Source organism: Myotis daubentonii, chromosome X (genome assembly GCF_963259705.1).
Source record: "Myotis daubentonii chromosome X, mMyoDau2.1, whole genome shotgun sequence".
NCBI classification, from domain to species: Eukaryota; Metazoa; Chordata; class Mammalia; order Chiroptera; family Vespertilionidae; genus Myotis; species Myotis daubentonii.
The window spans coordinates 39,933,461-39,958,653 of NC_081861.1; the positions used below are offsets into that span (position 1 = coordinate 39,933,461).

At 42.9% G+C, this 25,193-nt stretch overlaps 2 pseudogenes; one reads left to right on the forward strand and one right to left on the reverse strand.

The window, feature by feature from the left end:
- Positions 1-3,740: 3,740 nt before the first annotated feature.
- LOC132223279 (ubiquitin-conjugating enzyme E2 C-like) lies at positions 3,741-24,752 on the reverse strand (annotated as a pseudogene).
- On the forward strand, positions 4,991-5,519 carry LOC132223280 (ubiquitin-conjugating enzyme E2 C-like; annotated as a pseudogene).
- Positions 24,753-25,193: the final 441 nt, after the last annotated feature.

A 25,193-nucleotide genomic window follows, 5' to 3' on the forward strand; every position in this document is an offset into this window, starting at 1 on the left:
GTTTGATGGTCACCTTCCCATATGCCCTGTGAGTAGCCTTTTGGCAGATTCCCTTTGAGTCCAGTGTTCAGCCTGAACTGGTCAGCTTGAATGGAGCTCACCCTGTCTGGAAACACACTGCTCCCTCACTGGCGACACACCCCGTCCAATCTTGCTCATATCTGTGGTCTCAAAGGGGCAGGGGAGTGATGAGGATGGGAAGATGGTGGGAATAGAGGAGAAGGTATGTGTCAGTGCAAACTCACCCTGGGCACTTGGGACATTTCTGTGATGTGCAGGGCCTATTGACAGTGACTCTGGCAGGTCATCTCATGAAAGGAGGGCTCCTTGTCATTGAGTTAAAATGACACTTCCTTCACAATTTCCATACATACCCTACTAGTCCCATATGGCACACAAACAATCACATGCTGAGAATTTACCTCTTTATTAATAACACAACTGCAGAGGAGGTGAGGGCGGCATACGTGGCATGGGAGTCGGTGGCACCAGAAAAACTGACGTCCACTCAGGCTTCTGAACAAGGATGGCATTCTAGGATTCTCCAACACTGTAAATATAAGTGGCTCAGGGTAGCAGGTGGTGCATTCCTCAGCACTGATATCTCTCATTCCTCCCATCCTTGGCCCTCCAATTCTTAAACTAAACCTACAATGGCAAAGGAAAAGGGATTGGTTTAGCATATGGAAAAATTAGTGTCATCTTAGAAAAAAAATCACAACATGCAACATTATATGCTATTGAGACAACTGCATCAGAAACTGTTTACTTATTGCTAAAATACTGCAGCAAAGTTAACACCACCTTAGCCTTCGTCTCAACCTTGGTGTGCAACAGTTATGTTCCAAGGACTGCAACAGGCTTATTGCTCCTCAATTTTAATATTCTAATGGCTTTTGCCAGGTGTTGCATGCAGGTCTAACCTGAATTGCACCATTGCTTGGTAAGAAGATAATGAAAGATCTGCATCCTGGCAGCCATCAGTCGTTCAGGTGACTTCTGCCCTCTGCTCACTAGGGATAGTGTCACATTATGTGCGGGGAGGGATACGTTCATGGTGAATAATGGGCTTTACTTTCTGTCATATTGAGTTTAAAGGCTCCCTATTTGAAATTCCTATCTTTTGTGTGAAGTAAATAATTGGAAGGAACCTATGGGCTCTTTAGATGGAAGGATTCCTTCAGGAATGTCTAGGGGTCATTAGTCCCCTGAAACCTCTTGAGAGTTAGAAAGTGCTCCAGCAAGGAAGGCTAGTCATGGGGTCCCATGGGGTGTGTGGCTTGTCTACTCGGGCATGAGAGTCACTGAGAACCCTAAACATGGCCTTGGCTTTTTATCCCATGGTGTTAAACACTGTTGAGCCCAACTCAACCAACCTCCAATTGGCTAAAACTCTCAAAAGTATACCTGGTCGACCAAAGTTTACTGGAGGGAGGCACACCATTTTAACTGTTGTCAATTCCTTTTAAAAAAATCTTTACCTGAGAATATATTTCTACTGGTATTGATTTTAAGAGAGAGGGAAAGAGAGAGGGAGAGAGAGATCTGAAGAGAAGCGGTGATGGGAGCGAGAAACAATGATCCATTGCCTGCTGTACAAATCACATCTCGGATGAAACCCGCTAGGTAGCTATATGCCCTGAGTAGAAATCAAACCCTCACTCCTTTTGCTGCATGCCATGATATTCCAACAACCTGAGCAACTTGGCCAGGGCAAAACTATAATTAATGATTCACACTCCACCCTTGTCCACTGCACAAAACCTTTGGTCTCAGGACCAGGTCAGCTCACTCTGCTCTCCCTACCATTCCAGGGCCCTGGACCAGAGCTCCTGCTGTCCACTATAGCAGATTATCCTAGGCGCTGCTACTCAACCAGGAGTCCCAATCCCATCTCTTATTCATAAGACAGGAGATGGAACAGGAAATCCGGATTATAATAACTACCAGGTCGTGAGATCACGAATATTTTCCTCCCTGAATATCTGTAAACTCATCAAACAAACAAACAAAACTGTCAGACTATCTTCTCATTGTCCTAGGTAATGGGGTTTATATTGCATTCAAATACTTTAAGTTCTCTAAGTACACATGTTAAGTGACACGAAAGGCCATCTCTCCTGCTTGAGACTTTGTCTTCTCCCACCCCTATTAGGAATAGCGGTCTTTGTGCTATGTGGATGTACAGTCTAAACAAGCTTTGCGGGAATCCAGATAGACCAGTGGTCACATCTCTGTAAATGCAAACGAAGCCCATAGTAGCTGTGGCACGGGGTCATAGCGGGTCTGTGTGCCCAGTACTTGTTTCACAAAGCTGTTCTATTAGCAAAGGAAAGGAGGAAACCCCTGCAGTGACCTTCCTGTGGAAATTCGTCTGTAGGGTTTGGAAATGGATGAGAACACTGTTTCCCCCGATTTGCTTCTTGGGGCCCCTATTCCCTCTCAGTGCCATCGAGAGAGCAGGATGGGAGCCCAGGGAAGGGGTAAAGCAGGCCACAGAGCCTCAAGTTCTTTCTTTCCTTCTGCGTATGCCCTGCCAGCCTGAGAAAGTGCTCCCAGCCTCCTCCCGGACTTTCCACCGGAGCCAGGCCTGTGAGCCCAGGCTGTGCTGTCAGGGTGCCAGATCTCAGTGGCCTGCCTGGCTGGGCCACAGCCCGTCTCCATCACTGCACTCACACATGCATGTGTAGCGAAGCTCAGGAACCCATCCTGATTGTCTTCACTTTCTTTTGGACGATTATCACTTTGATGCAACCTTTTTTATAAAAAAAAAAATCTTTCTAACTTTTTCTAAAAACCTTTTATTAATTTTTTACAGAGAGGAAGGGGAAGGGATAGAGAGTTAGAAACATCAATGAGAGAGAAACATTGATCAGCTGCCTCCTGCACACCCCCTACTGGGGATGTGCCTGAAACCAAGGTACATTCCTTTGACCAGAATCAAACCTGGGACCCTTCAGTCTGCAGGCCGACACTCTTTCCACTGAGCCAAACAAGTTAGGGCTTCATGCAACTTTCAATCCCATGACTTACCAAAAAGTCATCACATCCTGCAAGAGTAGTAAACAGTATTTGAAATTAACACAGTACAAATCTATCTGAAATGGGGGCCACTAAACAAATTCCACAAAACTGGAGCGTTAAAAACAATAACATAAAATGAAAAAAAAATTCTTAGATGTTAACAATTCTTCATGAGAATGTTCACTTATGCATTACATAAATTAATAATATTGAGTTTGTTTGGGATCTGAAAGGTCTATTTTGACTTTATGTAACTCTTTTCTAACTTGCTCACCCTTCCTAGCTCAATTCATATTACTTTCAGCTCATTTGTTTCATTCTGCACACAGCATTCCAAAGCTAGTAAACATCCCCCACCATTCTCAGCATGTGATTATTCTTAGTAAAGTTTTCAGATTGATACGTCAACATTTTCAATATGTGTTTGCCCTCTTTACAGAGCCTTACCAAACACTTAAAAACAAAATGAGGAGACTCGGGTAAGCTATCTTCCCCTACCAGTCTCAGCTTAATTAAACATAAGTGGTTCATATAAAGTTGTGATTTTCAAACATTTTATCTCATGGCGCACAAAGTAAATACTAAAGTTCTGTGGAACGCCACAAAATATATTGTATGTTTTGCCAATCGGCCAAAAATAGGTTTCACTTTTATTCATTCACACTGTACAGCTATTGTATTGGCCATTAAATACAATATTTAATACATTCATCACAGGGGCTCAACTAGAGACTTAATTTAAAAAACAGACACAAAACAAATGTGACACCACAGCTGAAGATAGAGTCCTATACAGAAATCAAGGCAAGGACAGACGATCCAAGGAAAAAGTAAAAAGGCAGCACAAGGAGACAGGCTGTGCAGCCCAGGTCAGGGCTCTTGGCTGGAGACCTGCTCTGCGTAGTTTTCCTGTAGGTACTTCTTGAAGGCTGTGGGGTTTTGCCCGAGCTCTGCAGCACGTGTGTCAGTTTTGTATATGACAATGTAATGAAAACAGGTCAGTGTCCTGGACTAAACAGTCAGATACTGCAGGTTTTAAAATTTGTTGTGGCACACAGGTTGAACATCGCCGATATAGAATGTTCTCTGGATAAGTTACTCCATCATCCCAATGATATAAATGTCTTGATTTAGCCAAGAGCTTAAGCTTGGCTTTAAATAATTTAGTGCCATTTGACCCTCTTATAAGCTGCTCCTCTGTGTCATAATCTGAATTCTTCCAAATTCAGGCTGAACCCCCACATGACTCCTCATTGAAGCGCTCCTTAAAGGATACCTGTGCTAGGAGTTGCACTGTATTGAAAGGCTCCAGGCAGGCTGCCCCCAAATATGCCCATGTGGCATACTGGTTGTTTTTGATAAAAGTTACTTGAGAAAACGCTTGAGAAGAACACTCTGAGTTTCTTTTCTCAGCACCGGGAGTTACACATCCTCATCGCCAACGATAGTGAATTCAGGACCCAGAGGCCTATACAAATAAGTCTCATTAATTCTTTACTAATTTATTCCCTAAACCAAACTCTGCTTAGATTCTCCACTGATTAAGCACCAACACCTTAGTCTCTTTGTTTTATCCATTCCTCACAAATATATTGTTTCTTTGTCTACAAACAATATAAGCCACCTGCTTGGGACATTTCCTTAAGTCCCTTTTCTGTGAGAACACCATAAATACGTATTAAATTCTTTTTCTCTTGTTAACGTGTCTTGCCTCACTGCACTTGTTAGACTAACCAGAAGAACTAAGAAGGGAAGTGGGTAAATTTTCCCTCTCCCCACCGACAGACTTTTACATATATGTACATGGCTATAGACATTATGAACTATATGTTTGTAAACAATATATATTTAATTTTTTACCCAGACTGGGCAAGACAGTTCATTCTCTAGTTTTCCTTTAAGAAACTGTGTTCTCGGATGTTACAGTCGTGTTCTCTGAGTTCACGTCTCTGCCAGCGCTGCCCCGATGGCCTCCCGAAACCGCAACTCAGCTGCCCCAGCGTCACTGCAGCTGGTAAAGGAGCCCAATCCAGAGGGGGCGTCGCCTGGACCAAGTGGGCAAGCGGTTACAGCAGGAGCTGATGACCCTCATGTCATCTGGGGACAAAGGAATGTCTGCCTTCCCTGAATCAACCTTTTCAAATGGATGGGGACCATCCATGGAGCAGCTGGCACTATACGAAGACTTGAGGTATAAACTCTCCCTAGAGTTCCCCAGTGGCTACCCGAACAACACACCCTAGGTGAAATTCCTCTCGCCCTGTACCACCCCAACGTACACACCCAGGGTACCATCTGCCTGGACATCCTCAAGGACAAGTGGTCTGCCCTGTATGACGCCAGGACCATCCTGCTCTCCACCCAGAGCCTGCTAGAGAACCCAGCATCGATAGTGCATTGAACACACTTGCTGCAGAGCTCTGACAAAACCCACAGCCTGCAAGAAGTACCTACAGGAAAACTACGCAGAGCAGGTCTCCAGCCAAGAGCCCTGACCTGGGCTGCCCAGCCAGTCTCCTCGTGCTGCCTTTTTACCTTTTCCTTGGATGGTCTCTCCTTGCCTTGATTTCTGTATTGGACTCTATCTGCAGCTGTGGTGTCACATTTCTTTTGTGTCTGTTTTTTAAATTAAGTCTCTGGTTGAGCCTCTGTGATGAATATATTAGATAAATACATTTTGAATTAAAAGAAAAGAAATTGTTTTTCTCACTCGTAATGGGAAATAACCGTAAGCTGGAGTTTACATAGCTCATTTCCCTCCACAAAGATTCCCGAGGGCTAAACTTATTTGCCAACATAAAACAGACAAAACACACCACGTGAGATTATCTGCCACAAAGGTGTCCAGGTTCCGAAACAGGATTTAGGATGGCTCCCCCCCAAAGGCTTTTTTCAGGTTTACTGACCTGCAGTCCAGCTTCGGTCACACCAATGCGTCTCCAAGTCACCCTTCTGAGGGAGAAAAGCACAGATGTTTAGTATTGGAGTTGTGACTAAAATGAAATAGATGGATATACATTTTATGCTTGTTTTAAGTTTGTATTCTCCTCTCAAGACTCTCCACAAGTAAACTTTTCTGTCATTCTCCCCACCAGGTTTCCTGTATAGATGGTTGCCCCTCAAAATGTAAGGTGGCATCTATAACTCTGTATTCAGGCTACAAATTTTAGTGACCTTTAAGAGAAAGAAATTGCTATAGGTCAAGACATGTAAGACAATGAATTCGATGTTACACCTGTACCTTCTTTGGGTCCCAATTCAAAGCAAGCAATGGAAAGAAACCACACATTTATGAACTAGTTGAAGAAACTGAATACCAAATGGATGTTAGGTAACATTTTGGAATTTACTACTGTCTATCTTTCTTGGGTGTGATAATGATATTGTGAATACAGAGAAAAAGTCTTCATCTCTTAGATATGCACATTGAAGAATTTATGAATGAAATATGATGTCTCGGATTTGCTTTAAAGTAATCCAAGGTAGGGAGGGTGTGTATGGGGGTATATAGGAAATAAAATTGACCATATGTTGATAACTCTTGAAGCTAGGTTAGGTATAAGGTGTTTATGATACTACCTTTGTACTCTTTTTTTAAATATATATTTTTATTGATTTTCTTACAGAGAGAAAGTGAGAGGGATAGAGAGTCATAAACATCGATGAGAGAGAAACATCAATCAGCTGCCTCCTGCACACTCCCTATTGGGTATGTGTCAGCAACCAAGGTACATGCCCTTGACTGGAATTGAACCTGGGACCCTACAGTCCACAGGCTGAGGCTCTATCCACTGAGCCAAACCGGTTAGGGCATCCTTTGTACTCTTGTACATGTTTAGAATTTTCCATGAATAAGAAACTATATAAAAAGAAAATAAGGGAACCTGGATTAAAACTCCAGGGTTAATTACATGTAGAATCTGGGAAATCTCTGGAATGCTCTGATCTTCCATTTTTTTTCTTCTGAAAATGAGAATGATAATTCCTACCTCATGGAATTGTTTTGAGGGGTAAATGAGATCATGGATTGATATCTTTTGGAAAGCCCCCTCTCATAAACTGCAAAACTCCTACAAATGTTAGCAAAACAGTTAGTTCTCTCTCTCTTAGACACTCTGGATACAGAAGGATTGTAGGTTTGTGAGAGTAGAAATGGTAACAAGCAGAATCCATTCCGACCCTTAAAAATATTTGTTTTGCAGTAACTCATTAATATGACACTGTTTACTTTATATTGGCCATTTTCTCCCAAAAGGAGAGTGTCAAAGATATTTGAAATAAATTGAAGTTCTCTAAAAAAATTCGTGTATGGTAGAAAAATACAAAAAGTAATGCAAAAGGTTATGATGAACCAATAATATAAACTTGAAATAAAAGGATCCAGTATTGCAGTTGCTTAACAGAACCTTATTCTCCTTGCCCTCATTCCAAAATCCAATTTACAAAAACAGGCCACCAGCAAGGCAATGCAAGAAAAAATACATAAATTGGATCACATTAAAATTAAAAACTTCTGTGCATCCAAAGGACACAGCCAGTGGAGTGAAAAGGCAATGCACGAGATGGGAGAAAATATTTGCGAGTCATATGTGTGATAAGGAGTTTATATGCGGAATATGTCAAGAACCCTACAACTCAACACTGAGAAAACACCCAGATGAAAACAATGGGCAATAGACTTGAATACACATTTCCCCAAAAGTGATATACCAATGGATACTAAGCACACGAAAAGGTGCTCCACATCACTAATTAATCATAAAAATAAATGCAAATCGCAACCACACTGGAAGCACCACACCCAGTAGTAAATAAATCAGAACATGAGTATTGGGAAGGACACGGTGAAATTGGACCTTTGTGCACCACCACCGGGAATGTGAAATGGTGCTGCCTGATTCCACTTGTATGAGGTACTCCTGTGCGCATAACACAATATAATTACAGTTTCGCAGAAGGAAGAGCCATGTAGATGGATAGTGGTGATGGTTGCACAGCAAGAAGAATACTTATTATCACTGGTTAAGCCAGTAAATTTTGTGTTTTCTGGATTTTACCATAATAGAAATTAGGAACAATAAATTGTTCTTATAAAAATTTTAAATGAACAAAAGACTTGAGAAAGGACCACAAAAGATGCTCAACATCACATATCAATAGGGAAGTGCTAATCAAAACGATAAGATGTCACCTCACATCCATTTACAGAGCTAATATCAAAAGGCAGAAAATAACACGTTTTGGGAAGAATGTGGAGAAATTGCCATCCTTGTGACTGCTAAGGGAATGTAAAATGGTGCAGCTACTGTGGAAAACTGTAGAGCAGTTGCTCAAAAAAATTAAAACAAGATTACGATATGATACAGCAATTTGACTTCAGGATCTACACAAAATACTTGAAAACAGTGCCTCCCTAGTGCTTTTGCACACCCATGTTCATGGCAGTATTATTCACAATCCCCCAAAGACAGAAGCAACCCAAGTGCCCATAATAAATGAGTAGATAGACAAAATGTGGTATTTCCAAATAATGGAATATTATTCAGCCATGAAAAAGGAAGGAAATCCTATCACATGCTACAGCATGGAAGAAACTTGAGGACATGATACTAAGTGAAATATTCCAATCACAAAAATAAAACTACTATATGATTCCAGTTCCTGGAAGCACCTGGAGTAATCAAATGGAAACCGAAAATAGCAAGGTGGTTGCCAGGCCTGGGAAATACAAAGTTGTTTACTCTGCACAATCTTAGTTTAACAAGATGAAAAGTGCTCTGGGGATTGATCGCACCGCATGAATGTACTTAACACGACTGAACTGTACACTGAGAAATGGTTAATAGAGCAAACTTCACCTTTAAGTACACGTTGCCACAATTTAAAAAAAAAAAAAACCACTGACCAGTAGAGACTTGTTTCATGTCCCGACTGTATGAAAATATTTTGCTGGTGCTCAGGCGGCATTCCCCGCCAACCCTGGAGCACAGGTGGCTTTTGGCTTAGAGAGGGGGGAGAAGGCGCAGGGCAGGGACACGCGCCAGGAGTAAGCCGAGCGCGGGAGACCGGGGCAGCTCTTGGAGCGGCCACTTACCCCGTGAACCAGTCCGGGTCCTGAGTGTGTTCGTACATGCTTTCCGGCTGCCGCACTTGGACCGGTGTGAGCTCACTGCTTTCGGTTCGTGGCTGGGCGTGGTGGTGCTGCGACGCAGCGGCGGCCGCCACGAGGGCCTTCTTGGCCAGCTGCTGCCCGGCCTCCTGGTCGCCACCGCCGCCCTCGTGGGTCTCGTCGCCCTCGTGGCTCCCGTGGGCTTCGTGGTCCATGCCATCCATGAGGCCCGGCTCTCCTTCGTCGGCGTGGCCTTTCTCGGCGCCTTCTGGCCCCGCGCCCCGCACGGATTCGGGCCTTCTGTCCACTTCCTCCACAATTCCGCCTTGGCTGCCCAAGCCCACGTCACAATAGCTGACCCTGCGCAGAGGCTCCATGGCTGGGGTGCAGCCGAGGTCCGGGGCCCCCTAGCACAGTGCTGCTGCTGCTGCTGCTGGTGGTGGTGCTGGTGGTGGTGGGAGATGGGGGAGCCGGGGTCCCAGGCTGCTTGCAGAGGCTGAGTCTGGTTCTCTTTTAGGTGCTTGGTACAGGTTATACCTAGTCTGGGGCCAGTTCAGTGCCTATGTGCTTCCCTTTCAGTGGTTGTGAACCTTCCTAATGCCGCGGCCCTTCAATACAGTTCCTCATGTTGTGGTGACCCCCAATTTCTTTGTTACAAAGTGAACAGAATTAAAGCATAGTGATTAATCACAAAACAATATGTAATTATATATGTGTTTTCCGATGGTCTTAGGCAACCCCTGTGAAAGGGTCGTTCGATCCCCAAAGGGGTCGCGACCCACAGGTTGAGAACCGCTGGTTTAGATGCTTGCTACTGGCTTTGTTACCCTACTCTCAGCTTCTGCCCCAACACCCCCTGCCCTTCTGCCGTCTCAGTGGGTGGGACTTGCTTACGCTTGAAAGAGGCCGGGGTTTGGCCAAAAATAGGTACTTTCGTGGGTGTTGGTGTGTGGAATTGGGGTTCTAATTTGCGTCTCCAATTACCCCAACTTTAGCACAGTGTCTGCCCTAGGAAGGGGCTGTGCTCCATTAAGGAAGCCGATCGGGGCACGGGGCGTCTGGGGAGGGAGAGTCTGATGTGTGTTACCTCACAGAACCGCAGGTCCCCGCGAGGAAAAGACCGGGGACTGTCTCAGGAACCAGCATTGGGCCCTGCAGGCCACGGGCTAGGAATTAAGCTGAAATGATAAACCAGGGGCTTATTGCCCTGGGTTTCCGCGAGGACCCTGTAGGCAGAGCAGGCTCTGCTCCCCGGAAGCCAGGAGGCCGATCTTGGGGCGGGGTGTGCGCAGTGTCCTGGGCCTGAGGCCCTCTGCAGGAAACCCAAGGCACCCCTTGAGAAAGGTCAAGGACTCCAGAGCTGTAGTCACCAGTCCCTGCCCCAGTGCAAGCCTAGACCCCAGCCTAGTGCTTAGTGGGTCTGAGAGCGCTGTCACTTCAGGGGCTCTGGCTTACCAGGTATATTATATATACGTGTGTGCGCGCATGTGTGTTCTATCCTGGCATGTCCATGTGAAAAGGGTAACGTGAGCAAAGCCAAGGTCTGCCTGTTTGTTTTAAATGCAGTGATTATTCTGAATCATTGCTCAGGGACCCGCTCCTCCTTTCTTCAGTCAGCACTAAATCAAGAGGTTCCTTATAGTGTTGACTTAGCTTGAAGTGGGGTTCTCTCAAGGATGTTAAAGGTGACAAAATGCAATTGAAGGCATGGTTGTCAGCTCTGAGCTGGGGAAGGATCAATAACAGTCCAGGTGTGGTGGTAGGGAAGAGGAAGGGAGCAGGGCCCCGTGCTGGCCTAGACAGAATCTCTTCTTGTGTTACCTTAGAAGGGGAAGGATCCTCCCTCTAGAACGGTTTCTATCCCCCTGTCTCCTCCACAAAAGGGAAGAAGTGAAGGGAACGTTGAAAGGACCGGATGAATTCCAGGCTCCCACTTCTCCATAAAGCCCTGTGAGTGGTCTCTTAGGAGGTTTCCTTTAGAGTCCTGTGTTGTGCCTGAGCTGTTACCCTGAAAAGGGCTCAGGCCTGCTTTGAAACTTACTGTTCTCTCCTTAGGAACTTGCCCCACCGTGTTTTGTATATCTATATGTTCCCAGTGGACAGGCTGTTGGGGTAAGAGTCGGGGGAGAGGGCTGGAGGTACTAAGGTGTTGGGGGACAGGGTAGATCTGGTCCATTTGAATGGCAGTTTTTCAGCAATTTCCATCACATTCACCAACCCCATGTGACACACAAAACAAATATATAGAGAATTCACAACTTTATTCAAACTACAAAGAATGTGCCCTGAAACAGTAGGCCAGTAACTTTGCACTTTTATTTACTACATAAAGCAGATATTTGGTGAACTGCTATTGATGGTGAGGTATGCAGAATTTGAATTTGGCTTAAATATTCCTTAGGAACCATTCCTTAGGAAATGGGAGCTATTGAAGCACCATTCACAGATAAAACAGGCAAAAGACTTGAATAAGCATTTCTCCATTCTTAGAAAATAGGAGCCATTAAAGCACCATTCATGGATAAAACACAGAAAAAAAGCACAGGCAAATGACTTGAATAAGTATTTCTCCATTCTTTAGAAAATGGGAGCTTTAAAGCACAGTTCACAGATAAAACACAGAAAAAAACCAGGCCCAGACATGTTGGTGAGGCAAAGGTGGATGAAACCAGGGCTGAGGAGCAGGCATGCACACAGCAGGAAAGGATACCATGGATGGCATCAGCAGCCCTAGCGGCAGTGGCTGATACCTTATCCAAGCTGGCTGCGGATACCACATCCAAACGTGTGGCAGATACATCAAAGCAGGCTGCGGATTAAAGATGATATTGTGGGGCACACCCACATTCATGTCGATGGGGTTGCTCAGGGCCACGGGGCGCATGTTTCTCAACATATATGCCCTCTGTCGTCTCCGTCTATTCTTAAACCAAATCTTCAAACAGAGAGAAAAAGGGATTAGTTTAGTACATTGAACATTTAATGTCATATCTGAAAAAAAACCCACCCACAACACACAGTAAGCAATGATATATGCCCTTAAGATTTTAAACTGTATCAGAGGAAGCTATTTCCTTCTTGCTCAAGCATCTTAGTAGAGTGTCCACCAAGGGAATTTTTAGCTCACCCACAGTGAGCAGTAGCTATGTGCTGGGATATGGTGTGGCCTATTGTTTTTTCTCTCCTCCCACATTTAATTTTATTGTCCCTACTCTTTTTAAAAAAAAATGTTTTATTGATTTTTTACAGAGAGGAAGGGAGAGTGATAGTCAGAAACATCGATGAGAGAGAAACATGGATCAGCTGCCTCCTGCACACCCACTACTGGGGATGTGCCCACATCCAAGGTACATGCCCTTGGCCAGAATCGAACCTGGGACCCTTGAGTCCACAGGCTGATGCTCTATCCACTGAGCCAAACTGGTTAGGGCTGTCCCCACTCTTACATGCAGATGGAACTGAAGAATTGCTCTTTGTGCCTACTGTTCTTGCTATGCCTTGTATGTCTGTTTTCTGTGGGGAAGTAGACCACAGTAAAAAGTGGGTGCCTTTTACAATCCTGCTGAGGGGAACAGTCCCTGTTTTGAAAAGGCCTATCTATCTTCTTTGCACAAAAGAGTCTATAGGGGCACACTGGCTTTTTAGACAAAAGCTTTCCTTCGAGGATGCCTAAAGGGTCATTCATCATCTGAAACCTCTTAATAGTTAAAAAGATGGTATTGTGAGGGAGGCTGGGTTATGGGGGCCCCAGGGAAGTTGTGGCTTGTCTTGCTGGGATTCGAGAAAAGCTGAAACCCAGGAAGCGGCCTTAATATTTTAGAATGTTGAGGTAATAAATATCTAGACAGACGCAGCTAAATTTCTTAAAACTCTAAAAATCTTTGCCCAGCCAAGATTCTGGAGGGAAGGAGCCAAACCACTGTCATAGTTGTCAATTCTGCTCACTCCACCCTGCCCCACCCTACAAACCCTCCCGGGCTCAGGACCAGGTCAGTGCACTCTGCTCTGGCTACAGTTCCAGGACTCTGCACCAGAGCTGCTGCTGTACCGCATGGTGGGGCCCTCAAGCCCTGCTACTCAACAAGGGGATTCCCTTATCCTTGAGGCAAGAAGGTGGAATAGGTACTTCAGAAAAGTAGACAAAACCATTTGGGTGAGGGGGTCACAAAATTACTCCTCCCTAAATATTTGCCAACTACTCTTGTAGACAAACAAATATGTCAGTTAGACTCTACTATATTCTCAGTGTCCTAGTTATTGGGGTTTACATAGTTTTTAAGTTCTTTTGGAAGTTTCCTAACTGTGAATTTTAAGAGACACAAAGGGCTTTCTCTCGCTGCTTGAGACCACATTTTCCCTCTTCAGTCTTAGAACTTAGGTCTTTCTGCTGTATGAATATGTTGTCTAAAGGACACTGGATTCAAGATCATTTTGGGGGGATCCAAGTGTACCCATGATCAATTCTGCATAAACATAACCAACACACAAATCAGGCTAACAGTACTTCCTTATTTCCAATGCTGGTTTCGTAAAAAAGTCATACTCTATTTGTAAAATAGATGGGGGAGGGGGCTCCATTAAAATTGCTTTGGACAAATGCTTATGCGACCTCATGTATATGTGGAATATTTTAAAAATCTAAAAAAACCACTCATAGAAAAAGATCAGGTCTGTGGTTACTAGAATGGGGGATTGAGGGAGGGGAATTGGAGGAAGGTAGTCAAAAGGTACCTAGATCCAGTTATAAGATAAATAGGTCCTGGAGATGTAACATACAACACTATGACTACAGTAGACACCCCTCTGTGGTATAATATGAAAGTTGTTAGGAAAGTAAATCCTGCCCTGACCGGTTTGGCTCAGTGGACAGAGTGTCAGCCTGCGGACTGAAGGGTCCCAGGTTCGATTCCGGTCAAGAGCATGTACCTTGGTTGCGGGCACATCCCCAGTTGGTGGGTGTGCAGGATGCAGCTGATTGATGTTTCTCTCTCATCGATGTTTCTAACTCTCTATCCCTCTCCCTTCCTCTCTGTAAAAAAATCAATAAAATATATTTTTTAAAAAGAGAGTAAATCCCAAGAGTTCTTATTGCAAGGAAAAAACCCACTTTTTTCTTTTTTTGTTTGTAACTGATGGATGTTAACTAAACCTATTTTGTCAGTCATTTCACAATATATGCAAGTGAAGTTATCATGCTGTACACCTCAAACTTATACAGTACTGTATGTCAATTATATCTCAACAAAACTGGGAAAAATTTATTGTGGCATTAATGCCTTAGAATTTGGAAATGGATTAGAACATTTTATTTGTTTCTCTGGCTCCTTTATCCATTGAGACAACACTATGCAAACCCATGGAGGGGGAAAGGAAATCACCAAAATTGAAGTGTTTCTTTTCCTCTGATCTGGCTCTGCCTGCAGGGAGAAAGCAGAGTCCTGGTCCACCCAAGCCTGTCCAGCCCTGACTGTTATCCCTGCCCTTAGCACTCAGTGGCCTGCGTGGTTGGGCTGCTTTTCACACAGTCCTCTACCAGATCTGCAGCCAGATTCCATTACTGCTCTCTCACACACTCTCTGCAGCAAAGCTAAGAAGCCCATCCTGATTTTTTTTTTCTCTTGTTTTCCTTCTCCATTTCCCTCCAACGTTTATCTTTGATACAAACTAGGTTTACCTATGGTCTCAGAAAAAACACTTCTTGATCCATTGACCCGCGTTAGTCGTCACTGACTGAACAAATAAAAAAGTATTTCAAATTACCACAGGTGAGAATCCAGCCTGAACTATGAACCACCTTCCACTATCAACAAGTTAGACACAGCCCATCTCTTCACAGAAAGGAAGAAAACAATCGCTCAGGTATTAGAAATTTCTCAAGAGAATATTCATTAATGCATTTGGTAATTCCTAAAATTTTACTGTATGTGGTATCCCCAAGACACATGTTCTGCTCTATATTAATCTGCCTAACACTTCCACCTTTCTTAGATTGGTGGAACTCTGAAATTGTTTTAGTTTATTTCCCTTTTTAGAAATATTTTAAATTATGTAACTCTTCGTTTAATCTCCAGCACAACGCACAACCTACTATGTAAAAAGGCTAACATATATTAGTATTCCAGAAAAATAAAACTTAGGGCTGGCACTCTCTACACTGTTTTGCTAAACCCTTAAAAAGAACAGCAGGAAAAACAGGCACTTGGACTTACCCCCACCATTAGTCTCACCTTAACTTAGCAGACATTAGTTGCTCATCTGTTGTGTTCTAATGTGTGAATTATTCCCTCCCCAAACCACTAAATATTTATAAATTCACTCTTTATGCGATAAGCTTATGCTTGTTTTTAAATAATTTAGTATAACTGAATTCCTTGGTTCATTAATATGAACAATTTCCACTTGACGCTTAACTCCAATGTGACTTCACACGGAAGTGTTATCTCGAGGATATCAGTGTTAGGAGTTGAACTCTGTGTTTGTGTATAATACACTGTTATATGTAAGTATACATAGGTATAGCTTATACAAAGGTATATATGTATCTTTGTATACAAGGAATAGTACATTATAGGAATTCTTTTTTTTCCAATTGAAAATCATGTTCCTTTTGATAATGGGCAATTTCCAAAAGCTAGAGTTTATTTATCTTATTAATTAAGACCCCAAACTTGTTTTCCAATGATGGAAAAGGCAATGAAAACAAACCAACTTGAGAATGTCTTGGACAAAGGTGTGTAAGTCCTGAAACAGGTTTTAGAATGGCTGTCCCGCCAAATAGCTTTATTCAGGTTTACTGACCTGCACCCGGGCTTCAGTCACATGCATGCGTCTTGCAATGTCCTGTCTGAGAGGAGGAAACCACACATATTCAGTAATCAGAGATGGGGATGGAAATTAAATATATTCTTATTTACTTTTTCAGGGAAATGCCTGATTTATTTTATGAACCAATTTCTGTAGTAGGGACAGTCACACCATTTCAGGATTTACAGCAAAATTAAGTTGACAAAGCATTTTTAAGAAGCCAAGTCTCATGGAGGCACAGTTCCCAAGAACAAATGAAATTCAAACTTACTGTTTCTTTCAGTGTTACCAACTTCAAAATGACTAAAAAATATCTGACATGCCGAACCGGTTTGACTCAGTGGATAGAGCATCGGCCTGCGGACTCAAGGGTCCCAGGTTCGATTCCGGTCAAGGGCATATACCTTGGTTGTGGGCACATCCTCACTGGGTGGCGTGCAGGAGGCAGCTGATCGATGTTTCTCTCATTGATGTTTCTAACTCTCTATCCCTCTCCCTTCTTTGTAAAAAATCAATAAAATATTTTAAAAATATATCTGACAGGAAATATCTCTCCCAACTTTCAACCATTGCTCTTACACATATTATGGATTAAAGTAGATTCTTAAATGGATTGGCTTTATCTATCTATCTATCTATCTATCTATCTATCTATCTATCTATCTCTATCATCTATCAGTGATGCACAGATTGGAGTACATTCTTAGTAGATGCTAAGGGATGACACAAACTATCTGCTGTTCATTCTTTGTGCTTATTTTTTAAAAATTTAATCTACCAACTCCCCCCCTGCCCCCCCCACACCATTCTGTAATATCTGGCTTGAGGCTTGCTTTAGAGAAAATATCATCTCAAAAGCAAAGTGTAAGGGGATGCAGAAAAAAATCACTACTCAAGGTAAATAATTTTCAAGTGCAACATTATAGAAGATATAAATAAATCAGTGCCAAAATAACCTATGATGAACAGATTTGTGAACATTTAAAATTAAGTTAGGATCTGGTTCTAATAGAACATTATTTAAAATAACAGGCGCCTGCCTGTTTCCCAGTTTGATTTATTTAAATTCCGCACGACAGCCCTGGCCCAGTGGCTCATAGTTGGTTGGAGAGTCGTCCCGCACACCAAAAGTTTGCGTGCGGTTCGATTCCTGTTAGGGCACATATCTCGGTTGAGGGTTGATCGCTCGGGCGCGTATGGGAGGGAGGCTCTTTCACATTCTCTCTCTCCCTTTCTTTCTGTGTAAAAATCAATATAAATAAATAATTTAAATAAATAAATATATACCACACTACATTATTTACCTTGAGTCCCAAAAGGCATAGTGCCCCCCCACCCCACCCCCCATCCCCCCTGCAACCCAAGTGCGGGAGAGCCGCTGCCACCGACCTCCCCACAGCCACCAGTCCCCCAGATGGCATTTAGTTCAGAAGGGAAAGAGAGGGACCTGTTAGAGAGACCCAAAGGCCACTAGGTTCTTTGTCACGTGGTCCCTGGAAAAGGCGGCAAACTCCGGCAATGCGCTTACCTCAAGAACGTGTCCGGATAGGGGTAGTGGTGAAAAATGAGCTCCAGCTCCTGCATCTGCATCATGGTGAACGTGATACGTTGGGCCACCGGACGCCTGTTCTGTGGCTGTGGACGCTGGATGTTGGCCCGGCGTGGCTGTTGCCCCTGCTGTTGCTCTTCTGGTTCTCCGTGACTATCATCGCTGTCTTCACTGGGTTCGTCCCATTCCTCATATATGGGGCCCGGGGCGTCTGGACCATCTAGGCCACTGTCAATGTCTTCTTTTGCTTTTTCTTCAGCTTCTATCACTTTTCCTTCTGCGGATGCTGCTCCTTGCTCAGGTACGGGCTCTGTATCCATTTCCTTTTCTCCCTCTTCGGTTGGTAAGTTCTTTGCTGGCTCTGCTTCTGCAAAGAAAGAACCCCAAAGAGAAAGATAAGTGTGTTATGTAGCCCAGGCTGTGGGAAGGAGGAGGTGAGGGGCCGCATCTGAGGGGTGTCCCGTCCGCTTGCCTCCCCCAGAAAACGTTAGTTTCTTGGAGTTGGCTGAAGCGCGAGTCAGGAGCAGCACAAACCATGCAGTTCTCCCCTATCCTCCTTCACTTCTGTGCTGAGGAAGCCATCGGTATCCTGGCTGGGCTGGCCCTGAGGCTTCATGTCCTGAGTGTTGTCCATGAGGCTGTGGCGTCTGCAGATGCTGTCATGCGACCTGGCTCCTTCAAGGTTCTTCTGGAGTCTAGTGAGGCAAGAGTGTTCACCGACTGCTGGGGGTGGGGTGCTGAGGTGCGCATGCGGCAGAGGATTGGACGGCAAAAGGGAGTGGAGTATACTCACTAGAAAGGCTCTAGTAGGGCGCATGCGTGAAAGCATAACTTGGGCCTTTAAGTTGCAACTTAGCAGACTGCTCCAGACTTGGTGCAGCGTCTTCCCAGAGGAAGGGGCTGTGCTAAATTGTGCAAGCTGCTTTGTAGGGAGTAAAAGACAAACCTCACATTAGCTCTGGAGGCCTTAGAGAAATGTTTACATAGTATCTTTTGGTCCAGCTTCCATACACAGCAGTGAGTACTAAGCAGGGGGTAGTACTCAAACTATGTAAGAAGGTAGGAGGTTGTTTGTTAAATTTTTGCAACGAGGCTAACATCAGACTTACCATACTTCTCAGTTTGCAGAAATAGGAGGTTGGGGTTGGCTTTTGAAAGCATGCCAGGTGCTCAGACGCACTATGCAAAAAACAAAAACAAAACAAAACAAAACCCAAAAAACAACCACCACCAACACATATGAATGATATATGGCACTTGCCTTTCTCTGATTGGCTTATTTCACGTAGCATAATACTTTTAAGATCCATCCATGCTGTTACAAAGGGTAAGATTTTCTTCGTTTTTACATTCTAGTAGTATTCCATTGTGTAAATGTACCGCAGCTTTTTAAATCCACTCATTTACTGATGGGCACCTGGACTGTTTCCAGATCTTGGTGAAGGAATTAAGAAAGAAAAGGAAAACATAGTTCGAGAAAACAGTATGATGATTACCAGAAGGAAAGGGGGTGGGGGAAGTAGAAGAGGGTAGGGGGTTATAAATGGTGATGGAAGGAGACTTGACTTGGGTGGTGAACACACAATACAATATACAGATGATGTATTATAGAATTGTACACCTGAAACCTATATAATTCTATTAACCAATGTCACACCAATAAGTTAAAAAACAAGAACAACCATCAAACCCACCCATTGAGTAAGTAAGTCCACTGCTTATAAACTTTTAGTAATGAATCTATTTCCACGTGCAGGAGTAGAAACCTGTGCAGTGTTTAGAGCATAAAAGACTGCCCAAACTACAAGAGGCTCTTGGTTCTTACTGTGGATAATGCCTCTTTTGCTGTGTCTGTGCCTATATTCTCTCTTCAAAAGATCACTTGTTCCCTGTGCTGGGTGGATGCTGTGGACCTAGTTGAGTTTCTCTCTTTCCTGCTGCTGCTTCCTCCCTTTTCCTCTACATTTCTCTTTTCCTAGGACTATCTTCCTGAACTCTTGCTTAGGAATTAATAAATGTTATCTATTTTCAAATAAAGAGAGCCACCACAGATTGAGGGCTGTAAGATTTTTTTCTTCAAGGAGTGTTTTGTAGATGCCGCAAAATGTGTTCATATTCTAATATTAAGACTAACAATGGTCCCTATGATTAGCAATCTATGTCAACTAGCTTATTTTTACCTGCATAACCACCATTGTCGCCAACCCTATTTTATATCAGAAATGAAACTATTTTCATGGGCCCCTACCCTAAATGTATTATGAACCCCAGTCACCTTATGTAGTGTGCCTAATAGGTAAGGGCCCCCTGCCTCATGTTCTCAGAGAATGGGTAAGAAAATAGCTTAAAAACAAAGTTTGGTTGACCACTTTCAAAAAGATAGGTAGAGATGGCAATCTAATATTTATTTAATCGTATACAGGGACTAGAAGAAGTAGTTCAGTTCTATTTGTCTTCCTTTAGGAAATCATATTCCTTCTGGTAATGGGCAATTTACATAAGCTGGGGTTTATGTATCAGAATTCCAGATAAATAATATTTTTGCACAATTTTAAAAAATCAAAATTAATTTTTATTATGAACAAGTTATCAAATTTTAGAATAAAGACAGGATCTGACCCTTCACTTGCATGACCAATGATCCCTTACCCTCCTCACCCTGATAACCACCCTTTATCTTTGGATGCCAGAGAGCAGCAGGGAAAGAAATTCGGCATCCTGTCTGCTCTGCTGTCAGGAAAGTTCATATCCTGGAATTCGCTGAAGCACATGTCCTGGTCCAGGCACTGAGCCTGAAGTTCCTCCCAGTCTTCGTTGACTCCCAGGTAACAGGTGTCATTGCAGTTGCACCTGGGTGGATGCTCCTTGTCCTCAGCACTGTCCATGTAGCTGTGTGTCTCTGCAGACTCTGGGGTCCCCAGTAATCTCTGGTCGGAGCCTCTGTTGGTGTCTGGTCTCAGTGACAATGTATCAGCCTCAGATTCAAAGCGTGTGTATTACGCTGGCTATTGCCTTTGTCACATCTGTTAACGAAGGGGAGAGGACCTGGTCTCCCCCCGGTTGCTAGTGGGGGTGGATTTCTTGCAATATCCCGAGAAAAGGAATTTTCTGAGAATCATACAGGAGGATGAGATATAACAGAAAGCTTTATTTTCGTGGAATTAAATCCCTGAGTTTCCAAAATCCCATTTCCCTTTACCTAGTAATAGAAGATATGTAGCTGGGCTTTAGCAAAACTAAAATCAGAATCAGTGTCCACAGTTTCCTTTCCATGTTGGAGCCGAGCCCAGTCCAGCATCAGGCTAGATTAGCTTGTGTTTCCTGCTGCAATCTATTAGTCCATTGCGTGTGGGGTCTGTATGGCCCACAGAGAATGCATGGAAGCAGGAATGAGCTAAGAGCATAAGAGAGCTAAGAGCAACAAGAGTCACTAGCCAAACGCACCAAGAGAGAGAACTTCTTTGTCTAGGAAATTATGTATTCCAAAATTTTCATGTGTTTGCAGTGGCCATGCCAATTCTGGTCAATAACCTCTGTTCCCAGGTGTGACTGACAGGCAGTACCTTAGCTGTCACCCCAACTTTACTGGGCATGTGTCTATCTTCCCTTTGTCCAGTCTCTTCCCCCAGTGTTTTGTAGGGAATTGGCTGGTAGATCCCTGGAGAGTGCGAAGTTGCAACTTTCTGGTGAAGCTGCTCAAATGACACACCTATAGTGTGGGCTATGCATATAAGCATATAAGCTCTTTGGTTTATCTTTCCTAGTCAACTCATCCCATCATGGTATGGCAATCTGTTCCATGCATCCATGCTTTGGGTCTTCTTTTACTGGACAATTAATTGGAATATTTCACCTAGTTTGAAGTCCTCAAGTTTCTTCCATGCTGTAGTATGTGATAGGATTTCCTTCCTTTTTCATGGCTGAATAATATTCCATTATTTGGAAATACCACATTTTGTTTATCTACTCATTTATTGATGGGAACTTGGGTTGCTTCTGTCTTTGGGGGATTGTGAATAATACTGCCATGACTACAGGTGTGCAAAATCACTAGGGAGCCACTGTTTTCAAGTATTTTGTGTAGACCCTGAAGTGGAATTGCTGTATCATATGGTAATCCTGTTTTAATTTTTTTGAGCAACTGCTCTACTGGTTTCCACAGTAGCTGCACCATTTTACATTCCCTTAGCAGTCACAAGGATGGCAATTTCTCCACATTCTTCCCAAAACTTGTTATTTTCTGCCTTTTGATATTAGTTCTGTAAATGGATGTGAAGTGACATCTTATCATTTTGATTAGCATTTCCCTATTGATATGTGATGTTGAGCATCTTTTGTTGCCCTTTCTCAAGTCCTTTGTTCTTTTTAAATTTTTATAAGAACAATTTATTGTTCCTAATTTCTATTATGGTAAAATCCAGAAAACACAAAATTTACTGGCTTAACCAGTGATAATAAGTATTCTTCTTGCTGTGCAACCATCACCACTATCCATCTACATGGTTCTTCCTTCTGCGAAACTGTAATTATATTGTGTTATGCGCACAGGAGTACCTCATACAAGTGGAATCAGGCAGCACCATTTCACATTCCCGGTGGTGGTGCACAAAGGTCCAATTTCACCGTGTCCTTCCCAATACTCATGTTCTGATTTATTTACTACTGGGTGTGGTGCTTCCAGTGTGGTTGCGATTTGCATTTATTTTTATGATTAATTAGTGATGTGGAGCACCTTTTCGTGTGCTTAGTATCCATTGGTATATCACTTTTGGGGAAATGTGTATTCAAGTCTATTGCCCATTTTTTTCATCTGGGTGTTTTCTCAGTGTTGAGTTGTAGGGTTCTTGACATATTCTGCATATAAACTCCTTATCACACATATGACTCGCAAATATTTTCTCCCATCCCGTGCATTGCCTTTTCACTCCACTGGCTGTGTCCTTTGGATGCACAGAAGTTTTTAATTTTAATGTGACCCAATTTATGTATTTTTTCTTGCATTGCCTTGCTGGTGGCCTGTTTTTGTAAATTGGATTTTGGAATGAGGGCAAGGAGAATAAGGTTCTGTTAAGCAACTGCAATACTGGATCCTTTTATTTCAAGTTTATATTATTGGTTCATCATAACCTTTTGCATTACTTTTTGTATTTTTCTACCATACACGAATTTTTTTAGAGAACTTCAATTTATTTCAAATATCTTTGACACTCTCCTTTGGGGAGAAAATGGCCAATATAAAGTAAACAGTGTCATATTAATGAGTTACTGCAAAACAAATATTTTTAAGGGTCGGAATGGATTCTGCTTGTTACCATTTCTACTCTCACAAACCTACAATCCTTCTGTATCCAGAGTGTCTAAGAGAGAGAGAACTAACTGTTTTTGCTAACATTTGTAGGAGTTTTGCAGTTTATGAGAGGGGGCTTTCCAAAAGATATCAATCCATGATCTCATTTACCCCTCAAAACAATTCCATGAGGTAGGAATTATCATTCTCATTTTCAGAAGAAAAAAAATGGAAGATCAGAGCATTCCAGAGATTTCCCAGATTCTACATGTAATAAACCCTGGAGTTTTAATTCAGGTTTTCCTATTTTGTTTTTATATTGCCTCTTATTAACGGAAAAATTCTAAACATGTACAAGAGTACAAAGGATAGTATCATAAATACCTTATACCTAACCTAACTTCAAGAGTTATCAACATATGGTCAATTTTATTTCCTATATACCCCCATACACACCCTCCCTACCTTGAATTACTTTAAAGCAAATCTGAGACATCATATTTCATTCATAAATTCTTCAATGTGCATATCTAAGAGATGAAGACTTTTTCTCTGTATTCACAATATCATTATCACACCCAAGAAAGATAGACAGTAGTAAATTCCAAAATGTTACCTAACATCCATTTGGTATTCAGTTTCTTCAACTAGTTCATAAATGTGTGGTTTCTTTCCATTGCTTGCTTTGAATTGGGACCCAAAGAAGGTCCAGATGTAACATCTATTGATTATCTTACATGTCTTGACCTATAGAAATTTCTTTCTCTTAAAGATCACTAAAATTTGAAGCCTGAATACAGAGTTATAGATGCCACCTTAAATTTGGAGGGGCAACCATCTATACAGGAAACCTGGTGGGGAGAATGACAGAAAAGTTTACTTGTGGAGAGTCTTGAGAGGAGAATACAAACTTACAACAAGCATAAAATGTATATCCATATATTTCATTTTAGTCACAACTCCAATACTAAACATCTGTGCTTTTCTCCCTCAGAAGGGTGACTTGGAGACGCATTGGTGTGACCGAAGCTGGACTGCAGGTCAGTAAACCTGAAAAAAGCCTTTGGGGGGGAGCCATCCTAAATCCTGTTTCGGGACCTGGACACCTTTGTGGCAGATAATCTCACGTGGTGTGTTTTGTCTGTTTTATGTTGGCAAATAAGTTTAGCCCTCGGGAATCTTTGTGGAGGGAAATGAGCTATGTAAACTCCAGCTTACGGTTATTTCCCATTACGAGTGAGAAAACAATTTCTTTTCTTTTAATTCAAAATGTATTTATCTAATATATTCATCACAGAGGCTCAACCAGAGACTTAATTTAAAAAACAGACACAAAAGAAATGTGACACCACAGCTGCAGATAGAGTCCAATACAGAAATCAAGGCAAGGAGAGACCATCCAAGGAAAAGGTAAAAAGGCAGCACGAGGAGACTGGCTGGGCAGCCCAGGTCAGGGCTCTTGGCTGGAGACCTGCTCTGCGTAGTTTTCCTGTAGGTACTTCTTGCAGGCTGTGGGTTTTGTCAGAGCTCTGCAGCAAGTGTGTTCAATGCACTATCGATGCTGGGTTCTCTAGCAGGCTCTGGGTGGAGAGCAGGATGGTCCTGGCGTCATACAGGGCAGACCACTTGTCCTTGAGGATGTCCAGGCAGATGGTACCCTGGGTGTGTACGTTGGGGTGGTACAGGGCGAGAGGAATTTCACCTAGGGTGTGTTGTTCGGGTAGCCACTGGGGAACTCTAGGGAGAGTTTATACCTCAAGTCTTCGTATAGTGCCAGCTGCTCCATGGATGGTCCCCATCCATTTGAAAAGGTTGATTCAGGGAAGGCAGACATTCCTTTGTCCCCAGATGACATGAGGGTCATCAGCTCCTGCTGTAACCGCTTGCCCACTTGGTCCAGGCGACGCCCCCTCTGGATTGGGCTCCTTTACCAGCTGCAGTGACGCTGGGGCAGCTGGGTTGCGGTTTCGGGAGGCCATCGGGGCAGCGCTGGCAGAGACGTGAACTCAGAGAACACGACTGTAACATCCGAGAACACAGTTTCTTAAAGGAAAACTAGAGAATGAACTGTCTTGCCCAGTCTGGGTAAAAAATTAAATATATATTGTTTACAAACATATATAGTTCATTATGTCTATAGCCATGTACATATATGTAAAAGTCTGTCGGTGGGGAGAGGGAAAATTTACCCACTTCCCTTCTTAGTTCTTCTGGTTAGTCTAACAAGTGCAGTGAGGCAAGACACGTTAACAAGAGAAAAAGAATTTAATACGTATTTATGGTGTTCTCACAGAAAAGGGACTTAAGGAAATGTCCCAAGCAGGTGGCTTATATTGTTTGTAGACAAAGAAACAATATATTTGTGAGGAATGGATAAAACAAAGAGACTAAGGTGTTGGTGCTTAATCAGTGGAGAATCT